The 15,009-nt window shown below is 51.3% G+C and overlaps 1 protein-coding gene across 1 annotated transcript in view; it reads left to right on the top strand.

Moving 5' to 3' along the window:
* LOC138498457 (fibrocystin-L-like) overlaps positions 1–15,009 on the top strand; it is a 252,505-nt gene that overhangs the window by 140,968 nt on the left and 96,528 nt on the right. The window lies entirely within an intron of this gene.

The following is a 15,009-nucleotide window of genomic DNA, read 5'->3' as shown; positions in this document are numbered from 1 at the left end:
TTGTAAATAAGCATGTCACGGTCAACATGTACTTATTTCCCCTAGACGAGCGAATCGCGGGGCCTACAAAGTCAATTTGCAAATCTGACCATGGCAGTGTCATCCCCCTCTTTTGGAGAGGCGCACGGTGTGTGAGGGATGATGGCTGAAATTGTGCACACACAAGACACCCCTTCAAGTATTGGTCGAGCTCCTGCCCCATGTGTGGCCAGTGTGCAACCTCTCTTAAGATCTCAAGTGTTGTGTGAAACCCCCTATGACCGGCGGTGGCCGCATCATGGGCGTGACTTAACATCAGGCTTCGGAATGAGGTAGGGACCACCCACTGATCATGGCCAGCTTGGGATTTCCTTACCAACAAACCGTCTTGGATTTGGAACCTTTTTGGACATTTCATCAACACTCTTAGGTCCTCTTTCCCAATGTAATCGGTATCCGTCAGGGGAAAGTTCTCAGGGTCCTCAATGTGTTGGTAAAACTTACCAATTATTGGGTCCCCCTTCTGAGCTGTAATCAAATCAGCATCAGGGGTCTCCTTACTCCATTGTGCAGTTGAAAGATCATTGTGAGCATTTGTCTGGGACCTAGTGATAGCAGTTACCTGGATTTCCCCCAACAGGGACTCTATTTCTATTAGATCCCCGTGGATGGCCCCGGTTTTGGCCAGCTGATCAGCTAAGTCATTTCCAGTTTTGTCTGGTCCCTCTACTTTGGAATGACCCTTGATCTTTTTCCAGTAGATGGTCATCCCATTCGATGTGACCAGATCATCAATATTTTGGATTAGCTTGCCATGTTTCAGGGGTTTGTTATTAGCACATAACATGCCTCTGGTTTTCCAATTGACCAGGTGCTCCACGAACCCGTTCCGTACATAATCCGAATCTGTGATTATGACCAGTTCGTGGAGTTGATGTTGGACAGCAGTGAGGATGGCCTGATGCACAGCCATCAATTCTGCCACCTGACTACTTCGGGGACCAATTTTGTATCCAGCGGAGGGTTCTGGAAACTCCTTCACCCATGCATTCCCTAAGCCGGCCACCAGTTCTTTCTCCCCGTTGTTGTCAACATGATAAGAGCATCCATCCACATAGACAGTGGGCATTCCCTCACACTTGTCTTCTTCAAAGACTTTGTGTGGGGAATTAAGGTATGCCTCCATGTTGTCCTTGATTTTTAGACTTTCGTCCTCAAGACAGTTTTCTCTGGCACAATCATGCAAGTCAGCCAGACCTTGCGCGAGGGGACTCTTCTTGTTTTGGCCATATCTGACCTCCACAGGAAAGCCTTGCATTGACAGAATCCAGGAAGTAATTCGGGAATTACTCACATTTCCGGCCCGGATTCTGTCACTTTGGAGATATTGCAGAGGCTGGTGTGGAGTCTCCACTATGATGTGTTCCCCCTGGATGAACGGGTGGTAATTCCTCAATGCCCACACCGTTGCCAGGAGTGCCTTCTCACAATCGTTGAATTTTTCCTCCACAGAGGATAAAGTTTTGCTCGCATAGGAGATTACTTTATTGAGCTTGTCATGCTTTTGGTATAATACTGCAGTCAAGCACGTATTAGAGAACCCTGTCTCCAGGAAGAACTCCTTGTTTCTGACAGGGTAAGCTAGGCAAGGCGTTTGTGAGAGGCTTCTCTTGAGTTGTCTTACTGCCTCGGATTGTTCTGGACCCCATTCCCACTTGACCCCCCCCTTCAGGAGATGAATCAGGGGTCTGGTGATCACTGCGTAGCCCTCAATGAACTTTCTGCTGTAATTAGTCAGTCCAATTGTTGTTTAACTTGATTTCGCGCTCCGAGCGCGTTGTGAGCCTGCTCCTGCTGCCCCCCTCCCACTTCCTGGTCCTCCTCTCCCTCCCGCCTCCCTGCCCGCCCACCCCCCCTCTGATTGGCTGCCTGACTGTCCCCTTCTGGCCTACTCGACGGCCGTTCCCCCCGCCCGCTTTCTTAGCTCTGCGGTGCGTGGGAGAGCGGTCGCCGGTAGCCCGGAGGGAACAGCAGGCTAGGTAGCCCTGCCTGGGCCCTGTGAGTGGATTTGTTTTAAATTTATTGTTGTTTAACTTGATTTCGCGCTCCGAGCGCGTTGTGAGCCTGCTCCTGCTGCCCCCCTCCCACTTCCTGGTCCTCCTCTCCCTCCCGCCTCCCTGCCCGCCCACCCCCCCTCTGATTGGCTGCCTGACTGTCCCCTTCTGGCCTACTCGACGGCCGTTCCCCCCGCCCGCTTTCTTAGCTCTGCGGTGCGTGGGAGAGCGGTCGCCGGTAGCCCGGAGGGAACAGCAGGCTAGGTAGCCCTGCCTGGGCCCTGTGAGTGGATTTGTTTTAAATTTATTGTTGTTTAACTTGATTTCGCGCTCCGAGCGCGTTGTGAGCCTGCTCCTGCTGCCCCCCTCCCACTTCCTGGTCCTCCTCTCCCTCCCGCCTCCCTGCCCGCCCACCTCCCCTCTGATTGGCTGCCTGACTGTCCCCTTCTGGCCTACTCGACGGCCGTTCCCCCCGCCCGCTTTCCTAGCTCTGCGGTGCGTGGGAGAGCGGTCGCCGGTAGCCCGGAGGGAACAGCAGGCTAGGTAGCCCTGCCTGGGCCCTGTGAGTGGATTTGTTTTAAATTTATTGTTGTTTAACTTGATTTCGCGCTCCGAGCGCGTTGTGAGCCTGCTCCTGCTGCCCCCCCTCCCACTTCCTGGTCCTCCTCTCCCTCCCGCCTCCCTGCCCGCCCACCCCCCCTCTGATTGGCTGCCTGACTGTCCCCTTCTGGCCTACTCGACGGCCGTTCCCCCCGCCCGCTTTCTTAGCTCTGCGGTGCGTGGGAGAGCGGTCGCCGGTAGCCCGGAGGGAACAGCAGGCTAGGTAGCCCTGCCTGGGCCCTGTGAGTGGATTTGTTTTAAATTTATTGTTGTTTAACTTGATTTCGCGCTCCGAGCGCGTTGTGAGCCTGCTCCTGCTGCCCCCTCCCACTTCCTGGTCCTCCTCTCCCTCCCGCCTCCCTGTCCGTCCACCCCCCTTCTGATTGGCTGCCTGACTGTCCCCTTCTGGCCTACTCGACGGCCGTTCCCCCCGCCCGCTTTCTTAGCTCTGCGGTGCGTGGGAGAGCGGTCGCCGGTAGCCCGGAGGGAACAGCAGGCTAGGTAGCCCTGCCTGGGCCCTGTGAGTGGATTTGTTTTAAATTTATTGTTGTTTAACTTGATTTCGCGCTCCGAGCGCGTTGTGAGCCTGCTCCTGCTGCCCCCCCTCCCACTTCCTGGTCCTCCTCTCCCTCCCGCCTCCCTGCGCGCCCACCCCCCCTCTGATTGGCTGCCTGACTGTCCCCTTCTGGCCTACTCGACGGCCGTTCCCCCCACCCGCTTTCTTAGCTCTGCGGTGTGTGGGAGAGCGGTCGCCGGTAGCCCGGAGGGAACAGCAGGCTAGGTAGCCCTGCCTGGGCCCTGTGAGTGGATTTGTTTTAAATGTATTGTTGTTTAACTTGATTTCGCGCTCCGAGCGCGTTGTGAGCCTGCTCCTGCTGCCCCCCTCCCACTTCCTGGTCCTCCTCTCCCTCCCGCCACCCTGCCCGCCCACACCCCCCTCCCCTTCCTCTCCTTCTGCCTATAACCTCCCCCCTCCTGGGCAGCCCTCTGCCCGGCAGCCCCCTGCGGCTAAGGGCCCTAGGCCAAGGGCGACTCCTCAGCTGCGGCTCCCTGTGTGTCTGCAGGTGTCCGCAGGGGACGCCAGGCACCAGCTCCTCTGCTCTCCGGCCCACCCCTCCTCACCTTGCCCACCTCATCCGCATGTTGCCTCGCCCCCCCTTTTCCAATTTACTGTTAAACTAGGGTGCTTTTCTCCCATCGCAGGATTCTCAAACTTAGGTGGCCCTGACCTACTACGCATTACTGTTTGCTCTGCATTGTGTTAAACTAGGGTGCTTTTTCTCCCCTCGCAGGATTCTCAAACTTAGGTGGCCCTGACCTACTACGCATTACTGTTTGCTCTGCATTGTGTTAAACTAGGGTGCTTTTTCTCCCCTCGCAGGATTCTCAAACTTAGGTGGCCCTGACCTACTACGCATTACTGTTTGCTCTGCATTGTGTTAAGCTAGGGTGCTTTTTCTCCCCTCGCAGGATTCTCAAACTTAGGTGGCCCTGACCTACTACGCATTACTGTTTGCTCTGTATCGTGTTAAACTAGTGCCCTCCACTCAATTCCTGTCTGCATACTCGTGTCGTCCGCCTCCCCTCCTACTCCATGGTGCTCTCTATCTCGCCTATCTACTCTAACTGCTTCTCTATTGACTATCCTGCTCTCCTCACTAAATCCGGTAGGAAAAAGTTTAAAAAGGACATCCTGGTCTCCAACCCAGGCCTCCCTATCGCTGACACCTACACGAGCGCCTGCTCCAAGGAAACTCTCACTGACATTCTCTTTTTCGTGCCTTCACCTGACCTATGGACCCTTCACATGGTCTCTGTGCTCTCTCCTTTCTCCTCCTCTCCCATTAATGGTGGCACCCGTTGGGATGTCCTCTTGGCCCCTTTCCACTCCTCTAAGGCCATCATTAATGTCTATGCTAACGGGACCGTCTTGGTCCAAGGCCCTCAGGCCAACCTTCACCTCTTTGATAGACGCCTCCCACGCCTCATCAACTTCCTCTCCGCTCCCGCTGTCCCCCTTCCTCTGTCCTCGGCTACCTTGCCTCTCCCCTCCCTCCCTGCCCCTTCTCTTGCTCCCTCTTCAACTCCTTCTCCAACACCTCCGCAGGGCATACCTCTGATCTGTACCCCTCCCTGGAAGTTTTTCAAAGGTGGCAACCTTCTCCACATTGCCACTCTAAATGCTCGCTCTGCCATCAAGCACTCCTCTGATATCTGTCGCCTTCTTGAGGAACTGGACCTCGACGTCCTCGGTCTCATTGAGACATGGTTCACAGCCAGCTCTGCCACCAGCTTCGACACACTCCTACCTGACGGTTACAAGATCCTCTCCGTGCCCAGGCCCAACCGTTCAGGGGGTGGTGTTGCCCTTATCTTCCCTGAGTGGATTCCTGCCTCTGTCACTCCTACGCAGACCTACTCCTCTTTTGAATGCCTTGTCTGTCGACTCTCTCTCTCTCCTAGCCATTCCCTTACCGTGGCTACTATATATCGGCCACCTGGTCAAATTTCCTCCTTCCTCTCTGAATGGGCTGACCTCTCCTCCTCACTCCTGTCCTCAACCACCCAACTCCTCTTTCTCGGTGACTTCAACATCCACCTCGATGCCTCCTGTCCCCCCACTGGTCTCTTTCACGAACTCTGTAACTCTCTCTCACTCTCTATTCTCCCATCTGGGCCTACTCACTCTGCAGGGCACACTCTTGATGCTCTGATCTCTTCTGACCTTCCCCTCTCCCTTCCTCTCTCCACTCCTCTCTCCTGGAGCGATCACTTTCTCCTATCCTCCCACCTCTCCCTCCCTACCCCACAGGCAAAGCCACCCTCTTCACTGCCACCCACCTTCTCGGTCATCCGACCCATGAAGCGCGTGTCAGTTGAGGCTTTCGCTGCTACCTTCTCGCCGCCTCCTCCCCCCTCGGCTGACTCCCACCCTGACACAGCCCTCTCCATGCTCTATTCTTCTATATCTGAGACTCTCGATATCCTTGCCCCCGTCATGAGAATCCGCCTGAAGCCCAAAGCCAAATGTAACTCCTGGTATGACTCGGATCTCGTCACCCTAAAACGCAAGTGTAGGGTGGCAGAGAGGAAATGGCGTGCTTCATGTTCATCCTCTGACAAACTGGCCTGTCGCCTGCTCCAAAGGCAATACCGGCTCTCCGTTCTCACCAAGAAGAGAGCCCTTATCCAAGCCCGCATCTCTGAGGCATCTAACAACTCGGCCGAACTCTTTAAAATCTGCAAGGAGCTGGCCAACCCCGCTGCAGTCTCTACCTCTCCTGTCCCCTCCCAGGCCCTCTGCACTGCACTGGCCTCGCACTTCATCTCAAAAACTCAGGACATCCTGTCCTCGCTCTCCTCCTCTCTCCTCCCTCCCTCTCTTCCCGGCTCTTCCTCTTGCTCTCTTGCAGCCGCCCCTCCACCCTCCTTCTCTGCTTTTCCACCTTTTTCTGCTGATGAGGTTTCCAGACAAGTCCGATCTATGAAAGCCTCGTCTAAACAGGTTCACCCCTGTTCCTCCAAAACCATCAAGGACCACATCGACTCCCTGGCTCCTTCCCTGGCTGACTTTTGCAACCACCATTCGCCTCTGGAGTCTTCCCATCCCCCCTCAAGCACTCCCTTGTGCACCCCCTCCTCAAGAAACCCTCTGCCGACCCCTCCTGCCCGGCCAATTATCGCCCAATCTCCATTACTCCCTTCCTGGGTAAGCTCCTGGAGAAACTGGCCATCTCCCAGCTTAACCTCCATGCTGAATCTGTTGGTAATCTTCATGACCATCAATCCGGCTTCAGACCGGCCAGAAGCACGGAAACTGCTCTCCTGAACATCCGTGAGGACCTGCTCCTGAACCTCGATTCCAAAACTCCCTGTGTTCTCATTCTGCTCGATCTCTCCTCTGCCTTTGACACTGTCAACCATGCCATCCTGCTCAACTGTCTCCGTGATAACCTGGGTATCACTGGTCAGGCTCTGGCCTGGCTGACTTCTTTCCTCTCTGGTCGACCCTCCCAGGTCCAAATGGGCTCCTTGCTCTCTGACATCTTTTTCTCCACCTGTGGTGTCCCCCAGGGATCCAACCTCTCTCCCTGGCTTTTCAACCAGTATCTGGCACTCCTTGCCCACCGCATCGCCGCTCTCTGCCCCTACTTCCAGTGCAATGCAGACGATACCCAGCTCATTTTCAGGCTACCCTCGGCCTCCTCCTCTCCTTCCCTCATCTCCGACTGTCTGTCTGCTATCCAGGAATGGTGTGCTGCCAATGACCTCTGCCTCAATGCCAGTAAGACTGAGATTCTACTCATCGGCACACCCACTCCCTCCTTCCCTGCAGCTCTCTGGCCGGCTTCCCTTGGCCCCCTTCCTGCCCCTACCTGCAAGGCTAAAAACCTCGGGGTCATCTTCGACTCCACACTCTCCTTCTCTCCTCATATATCTGACGTCTCTAAGAAGTCACACTACCAGCTGCACCTCCTCAGAGGTATTCTTCCCTTCCTCTCCTTCCCCCAGAAGCTCACTGTCTCCCGAGCCCTGGTTCTCTCTAGGCTGGACTACTGTAACAGCCTCTATCTTAATCTGCCTGCCTCCACTCTCCGCCCTCTGCAACTTATCCAGAACAGAACTGCGAGACTTGTCCTTGGCCTCAAGCCCAGGGACCGTATCTCTCCAGGACTGAAATCTCTTCACTGGCTCCCAGTGGCTGCGAGGATTAAGTTCAAAACCCTCTGCATTGTCCACAAGGCCTTCTGGGGCCTGGGACCTAAATACCTTCAACTCTCTCTTCCTAAATATCTTCCTTCACGAGCCCTTCGCTCATCCGTCTCCAACTCCCTCATGGTCAGCCGCTTCTCGAAGCAACGAGCTGGGGGTAGATCTCTCTCCGCAGCAGGGGCCTCCCTCTGGAACAGCCTTCCTGCCTCCCTGAAACTTGAGGAGAACCATCTCCGGTTCCGGAAGCACCTCAAAACCTTCCTCTTCGCTTCTGCCTTCTCTCTCCCTCTCCCCTGCTAATCCTGCTTAACTCCCCACTGAATTCAGCACTAAACCTGCATCTGGGCCACTCTCAGCAACCTCGGTCCAGGGCCCAGCCACTCTCCACTTGCACTGCCTCCATGGCTCCCCCTGCACTGTGGGACTGTCACTGTATCCCTACAGCCCCCTTCCCAGCACTTGCTCTGCACTTACCTCGCACTTGCCACCAGCTGGCCCTTTTTATTTATTATTTATTATTTATTATTTTTTTTTACGCTACTTACCTTGTACTGCACTTCCCCCCCACCTCCTCCCCCTGCACTTCCTCCTTTTCCCCTTACCTCTGCACTTGCGCGATCTGAATGATACCTGGCCTAGTAGGATCGTTTGTCTGTCTTCCCCTTGTTTCCCTCCCTCCCTGCCTCGTCGCGCCTTGAAACACTTGTGTATAGGCGCGTTACAAATACCATATCATATCATATCATATCATATCAAGGAGGCTCCTTAGTTCCCGCAGAGTTGTGGGATCCTTCAGTTTTTGGAGTGCTTCCACTTTCTTTTCTTGGGGACAGAGACCCTGAGGAGTAATCTCATGCCCCAAGAAATTAACACGGGTTCTACACCACTGTGCTTTCTGAAAGGAAAGTTTTGCTCCGGCGGCCCTCAACTGTGTCAGAACATAACGGATCTCCGCTATGTGTTCCTTCACAGATGAACTTTTGATGAGGACATCATCTACATAATCCAGGTTACCCCTCGCACCCAGGTCGGGCATGGCCTTGTGTAGGAAAATGTTGAATTCATTGCTGGAGTTGAGGTGTCCGAAGGGAGTCCGGGTCCATGTGTACTGCTGGCCACCAAAGGTAAAAGCCAGTTTGTATTGGTCCTCCCTACTGACTGGCACGGTCCAGTATCCATTGGTCAGGTCTATTGCAGTGAATACCCGTGACCCCTGGATCTGGGCCAGCCCTTGGTCAATGTAGAGAGGCCATCGGGAAGTATGGACCCGTTTGTTGAGCTCCCTAAGGTCGGCACAGAGTCTCCACTGGCCGTTTGGCTTCAATATTCCCAGCACCGGATTATTGAAGGTGCTGTGTACTGGACGGATTATTCCGCGGGACTCAAGGTTCTTAATTATTTCAGTAAGGGACTCCATGGATGCGAGAGGCAAACGATATTGCTTCACAAACACTGGAGTCATTCCAGGATCCGTGGGAATTGTTGTTGTGTGGATGGCAGTGCGACCACAGTCATATGAGTCTACCGCAAAGAGATCTTGGAAATCCAAGAAAACTTGTTTCAACTTTTGCTTTTGTTCCAGAGTCACACATGCATCAGCTAGGTTGACCCTCTCTTCCACCATCTGCCTGAAGCCTGGAAAGACTTCTGGTTTGGCTATCTCAGCAGCCTCCTCCAGCTGGGTGGAGAAGTCCCTGGTCAGAGTGCTGATTTGGACTGGCGGCTTCAGGTGGGGAAGGCAGCCCTCATGGACCTGGAAAACCACCTCATCCCTTCTGAAGTCACAAGTCACATCTTCCTTACCATAAGGGCAGGAAGTGTACACCAGGAAGTTCCCCCCATGCCGGGTGAAGATCCTGTCTGGTGTTGTATTGTCATCGCTATCACTGTCAAAACAGTCCTTGGGGATTGGTCCTAACAGGTCATTTACTAGATCAATGGAAAAATGTCGGTCATCAACCGCCATTCCAATAATGGTGCCTGTGGCTAGAGTAATACTCTTTAAGTCGCTGTTATCAACCTCTATTGGAATGGTGTCATGTTCTATGTTGACTAATGGTGTTGGGTTTACCTCTAACCCTTGCTGTTGGAGAGAAGCATTTAGATGAATGTAAGCATCAGGGTTTTTCAATTTTTGTCCTCTTTTAACTTTCACTTCCAGGGAGAATTGTCGGGTCCTTTCTGGGATGGTGACTTCCTCTTTAATCTGAATTTCAACTGCATAAGGTAGCAATTGAGCTGACCTAAATGCTTTTTCTGAATCATCAAAGCCCATGGGATTATCCGCTAATCGGGACCTAGCTTTGAAGTTTATTAGGTCCAAACTAATGGCGAAGCGATTGAGAATGTCACTGCCTAAGTAAAAGGCGGCAGTGACGTCTCGCACGACCCTACAATTATGGACTATGCTCTTGTTGCCATTGGAGATTTTGAGCATACACCTGCTTGGCAGGAGATGTTTGGAATTGGGTGTTTCCAGATCCATTTCCCATTTGTCTATCAGTTTGAATGTGGGAATGGCTAGATCTTTTGGGAGTTGGCGGAACATGGCTTCACTGATGAAGCTCTTACCGTTGTTCACACACACTCGAGCCAGAACAGAGTCCTTCCCATCATTTAACTGAACAGGGATGAACAACTGCTCACCAATTTGCTGAATATCAGCCAGGCTCTGAGCTGATTTCACATCTTTCTGGACTATAGGAGTGGGAGTGTCTGATTGTGGATTGGTAAAGAATTTCAGAGTATTTCCTTCCAGTGTGGAATACCACCTTAAACTGGAAGGAAGGTTGATTTTCAGAAATAGAGAGGACCCCCCATCACCAGTCTGTTGCCCTACTGCTATTACTGTCACGTCTGGAATTTGGTTGTTCTGGAAGTGAAATTCTACTTGGTCAGATTTTTGTTCAACCATGTGGCAGGTGCCGTTTAAACCAACATGGTTGACACTCTGTTTTAATTTTATTGGTCGGCTAGTCTGAGTCCAGAGGACCTTGTTCACGCAATCTATTAGGGGTGACAACCTTCTCAGGAGGTCATTCCCTAGTAAACAGGGGGTGCCCTCTGGAGTCACTACTATGACCGGGTGTTTCACCTTGTGTCGCCCAATTTTGAGGTCCAAATCTGCAGTCCCCTCGACAGGAATTTCCTTCCCAAAGTTCTGCAGTTGTCCAGGAAGAGAGGTGAGAGGAATACAGTAATTCTCCCCCCTTCCTGCATTTAGTTAATCAAAGGCTTTATTTGTTTCAATGGGTCCTTAAGCAAGGCCCTTTTTGCCTTATTGGCCTTTTTGGTTCGGGTCACCCTGGTTCATTCATCCTCTGACTCCGAAGCACTGCTCCCAGAGGTGCCCATCTGATCTTCCAGGTTTTCCCGGATTCTGCAAGCCTGGGAATGGCTGGCTGAATGTGGGGACCTGGTCTCCTGTGTCCTGTAACGCTCAGAGGAGTCTTCAGATCCCTCCTTGCTGCCAGGATTTGATGGGTACCCCCCCACTGACCTAACTGGGCAGAGGTTTTCAGGAAGCTCTTAATGGGCCTACTCTCCTGGGGTTCCCCACTAGATTGCACTGTGCTTGGGTGCCCATACCCGGATGCCCGCCCCTCCATTCCTGGGTGGTACTGGCCTATGAGCCCATACTTTTGGCTGGATAGTAATCTGCCATCCCCGTGGCCCTGTGCTCATGTGTGCCAGGGGACATGGGGGGTGGCAGAGTCCTGGGACTGAGAGAGATGAAGGCCTCCGGTACTAGGGCTCCTGGGGTTATGCTCAGGCGTTTCCCTTTCCGAGCAAACTTCATCTCTGTCAGCCCCTGCTCCCTGTTTCAATGCAAGGGCCTGCACCTTCAGTTCCTCAGTTAAGGCCTTACTAGACTCTATCAGTCTCTCCTGCATCGCTACCCGTTGCTGGAGCCTATCATTGTGCTGGCAGAGAGCCTCATTCTCTCTCTGTGCCTTCTGATTGGTCCTGAAGTACTGGGCCAGTCTTTGCTGCAGGAGGGTTACCTCCTGAGTCCCATCCCTACTGGCCTGCTCCTTTCTTGCCAGAGCCTCTTCCATCCTCCTGGTGTGCTCTACCAAGTTCTGATGCTCTTTTTGGAGGTCACCCAGCCCCTGGAGGGCCACGTGATTTTCTGCAGTTTTTCTTTTTAAATGGCAAACTTCCTGGCCTAAGGTGTCCCTTTCCTGACTAAGAGTCTGCATCTGTGCCTTCAGGTCGTCCCTTTGCCTTTGGAAGGCACCAGCTTTCTGGAGCTCCTGATCAAACTCTGCCTGGGTATCCAGGTCTTTCAGAATCAATTTATTGCTTTCCTCTTTCTCTCTGTCTAATCGAATTGAATTTGCAGGGTGGCTACCTGCTCTGTGCATGCCCTGTTGAAGTCCAGTTGTTGCTCCAGCTTTTTCTGGCTCTGCAGTAGGGAGTCCAAACCTTCTTGGTACTCCGTCTGCAAGGCCAGAAATCTGGTATCCTGGTCAGCCTTTTCCTGTTGCAGCATATCCATATCCTCCTTTATTTTAGTGATGTACTGTCTGCTGTCATTTTCTGACTCCTGGCTCCTGAGCAGCCTCTGCTCAGAAGAGTCCAGATCAGATTGGGCACTTCTCTAACGCAATCTGTCGCCTATTTGCCAGATCTTGGCCTTCAGCACATTTATCCTGCATGGCTCCCATATATAGATACAAATATGCCGCTATCCTAACAATCTTATTGTGTTCATCTTTGGCTTTAGGGGCCAAATATAATTCACTCAGAGCCACATGTAATGGACCCTGATCTCTCCATATGTCTGCCCCTGTTTCAGTGACCTGTTGCGCGATTGCCTGCAACCAGACCGTCTGGTCCTGATGAGTCCATTCACCTCTCACAAATAGCTTATGTAAGAAGTGTTCCCTGGCTGTTTTGATGTCTACCAGTGACGTCATTCTGGAATTTGATTTCCTTCCTGACGCCTTAAGTTTGTATTTTATTTTGCAAAACAGAGCGTCTCCTTAGCGTGATGATCCGACCGGATGTATGTATCCCGTCAGTTAGCACACTGTAATTAGCTGCACAAGTGATAAATCTAATCCAGAATATCCCGGCTACGAGCCCCCACTTTGTAAGCGATATTCAATCAGCACTACAGCTAAGTCAATGCCTAGTCTGGGATGCTGAGGAAAACCCTTATTGATGTATTTGTATGTCCAGTTCAGTACTCTGGATGACAACCCTTGTATAACATCCCCCTCTCAGAATCCCCCTGACCCCACTGAGCCAAGAAGTAGGTTTGTTTTGCAAATTAAAAGGTTTATTTGAAAAATTAACAAGATATATATCACACTTTTATAATAAATTAATAATTGATATCACACTTATGGATATAATGTTGATCAACAATGGGTAATCTGGCACTAGCACACTTCTTTACAATCAATGAGGAGTTAGTATAGGATGGATAAGGTAGCAAAAATACTTTTATGGTTTCAAGGGAAAAGCAATGAGGAATAAATTGCAGTACAAAAATAACTTGATATGATTTTAGCAAAAGATAAGATAATCACTTTTTCTCTGGCAATTCACCCCCCCATTCAATGTAAGAAATGGAAGGAGAGCACACAGTCTTCAAGAATCCCAACAAAAATGCACTACGAAATGCAGTTCCCCCCTAGCAAGCTTAGAGAAAAACAGGTATGATTTTAAAACACAGGCAAGATACTTTGATGTGGTTGCAATTAAGTGAAAAATACGCTAAAAAGGCTTTTAATTCCCTATAGGGGGTTCAGGGTAGTTGATAGATACTTTGAATCAGTTCAGGATCACTTTAGCAATGCTCTATGAATGATTGTCAGGTTGCACACGAATTTCAGCAAGCAAAGCAAGGACAAATATTTTTACACGTGGCTGAAATTGAGCAAAATGTCAAAATGTCAAATCGCGGCAAATTTAGTCGTGTGCGTCGAGCGCGATTACGGAGGCACTATCAGTTTTAAAGATGACAGAATGACACGATTCTAGGAGGCAGTTCTAATAGGCTAAAATAGTTTGAATTAGATTATTTTAACTAAGAGATTGGTTCTGCACAGTTCTGCTAGGTACTCACAATATAAATTTGAAATAGGCCTCGTCACGGATCTGGCCAACACGTCCAGCGGCGGTTCTCTCTGCTCGGCGGGTCAATCAGGCACCGGTGTCAGGATTAGTCAGGCGAGTACAAAGGCAGCGAATATGGCAAGGGAAATGTGCACCCAGGAACTACGACTCAGGTATGCTAGAACCCAGGAGTGCAAATAGAGTGTGACATCAAAACCAATATATGAAAAGGGATGTGGGGTAAGCACCTGACCGCGAGGAAAGTCGGCAAGCGCCTTACCCCCAATTGCTGTTACAGGTACTGACAGCGCTAAACCCACGTGGAGGGCAAGCAATGACAGGATCTGTGTACTAACACTCTTGATGGTATTACAGAAGGGAACTTAAGAACTGTACTCACGAGGACGAGATAAACCTCTTGAATGTCAGCTAGCCCACGAATCCTGTTGAAGAAACTGGGACCCCGAAAGGCTAGAACAGCAATGGAAGGAAAACTAAATACCTAAGTGGGAATAGTGTCTACAAAATAGTGAGGAAAACATAAGCATTCACACAGGAGCTAGCTACTACCGCACACCACACCTAATAATCAAAGGGAAAATAAATGCAGAAGTGCAGTGGAAAACATGGAATGGATCCTCTAGAAAGTAAGGATCAGGAGCAGGGAAAAACGAACTAACCTATGCAACTTCTCCCTACCCCTCCAAGGAAAAGACAGGAAACTAAACTAAGAGGAAGGCTAAGGCAAATGGGTAACAGCAGCAAAGGACAGAGTCAAAGAAATATAGAACATAGACAAACTGGGCTGCATCTAAAAGGGGAAAGCACTGAGAATTGCTGCCTGCAAACAGAGGAAGACAAAAAGGGAAATCAAGGGAGCAGAAATCAATTAGCTCATGAATCCGAAATTCAGGGCGGAGGAAACAAGAAAACAGGAACAAGGAAGTAGGTACAAAGGCAAGGAACCAGGAACCAGGGACTAGTCAAAAACAGGAACACTGCAAACGATGACCAGCGCTGGACTGAAGTGAGACTGAGGCTTTTAAAGCTGTTTAACGAGCACACGCCCTGGTGTGCTGACTGCTGCACCTGCAGCCACAGGTGTTGCCTATCCTCCACCCAACCTTGTCCTGCAAGGGTGGAGGTGGAGCAGTGGGCCAGGCATTCTGGGAAGCACAGTCATTTGGTTAAAGAAGCATGCTGGCTGCCAAAAACCTGGAATGGATCCGGAAGGGAAGTAGTTTGGAAAATAGGGATTTAGCGCTCCCAATTCATTACAGCACTGTGGCATTAGGTTCGGAGGAAATGTCCAGCAAGGAATAAGCCCCAAAACATGCCCCCAAGTGGCGGGAACGGGAGCGAAGGGAGCGAGTCGTGACAGTATACCCCCTCCTACGGCCCTCTTCGGGTGCCCGCCACCCGTACGAGACTTCTTCTTTCCATGATGGGAGTGCTTTTTCTTTGGAGGAGGCACTGATGGAAATGGTGGCTTGTGGGCAAAGGCAGATGGGCTTCCATGATAGGAGTGTGTTGTCTTTGGAGGTGATACTGATGGAAACGGTGACTTCTGGTGAGGAAGAGACTCATGGTTCGA

The sequence above is a fragment of the Ambystoma mexicanum genome, chromosome 5q, assembly GCF_040938575.1.
Source record: "Ambystoma mexicanum isolate Mex_15411 chromosome 5q, UKY_AmexF1_1, whole genome shotgun sequence".
Classification (NCBI taxonomy): domain Eukaryota; kingdom Metazoa; phylum Chordata; class Amphibia; order Caudata; family Ambystomatidae; genus Ambystoma; species Ambystoma mexicanum.
This window is presented reverse-complemented; position numbering and strand designations above follow the sequence as displayed.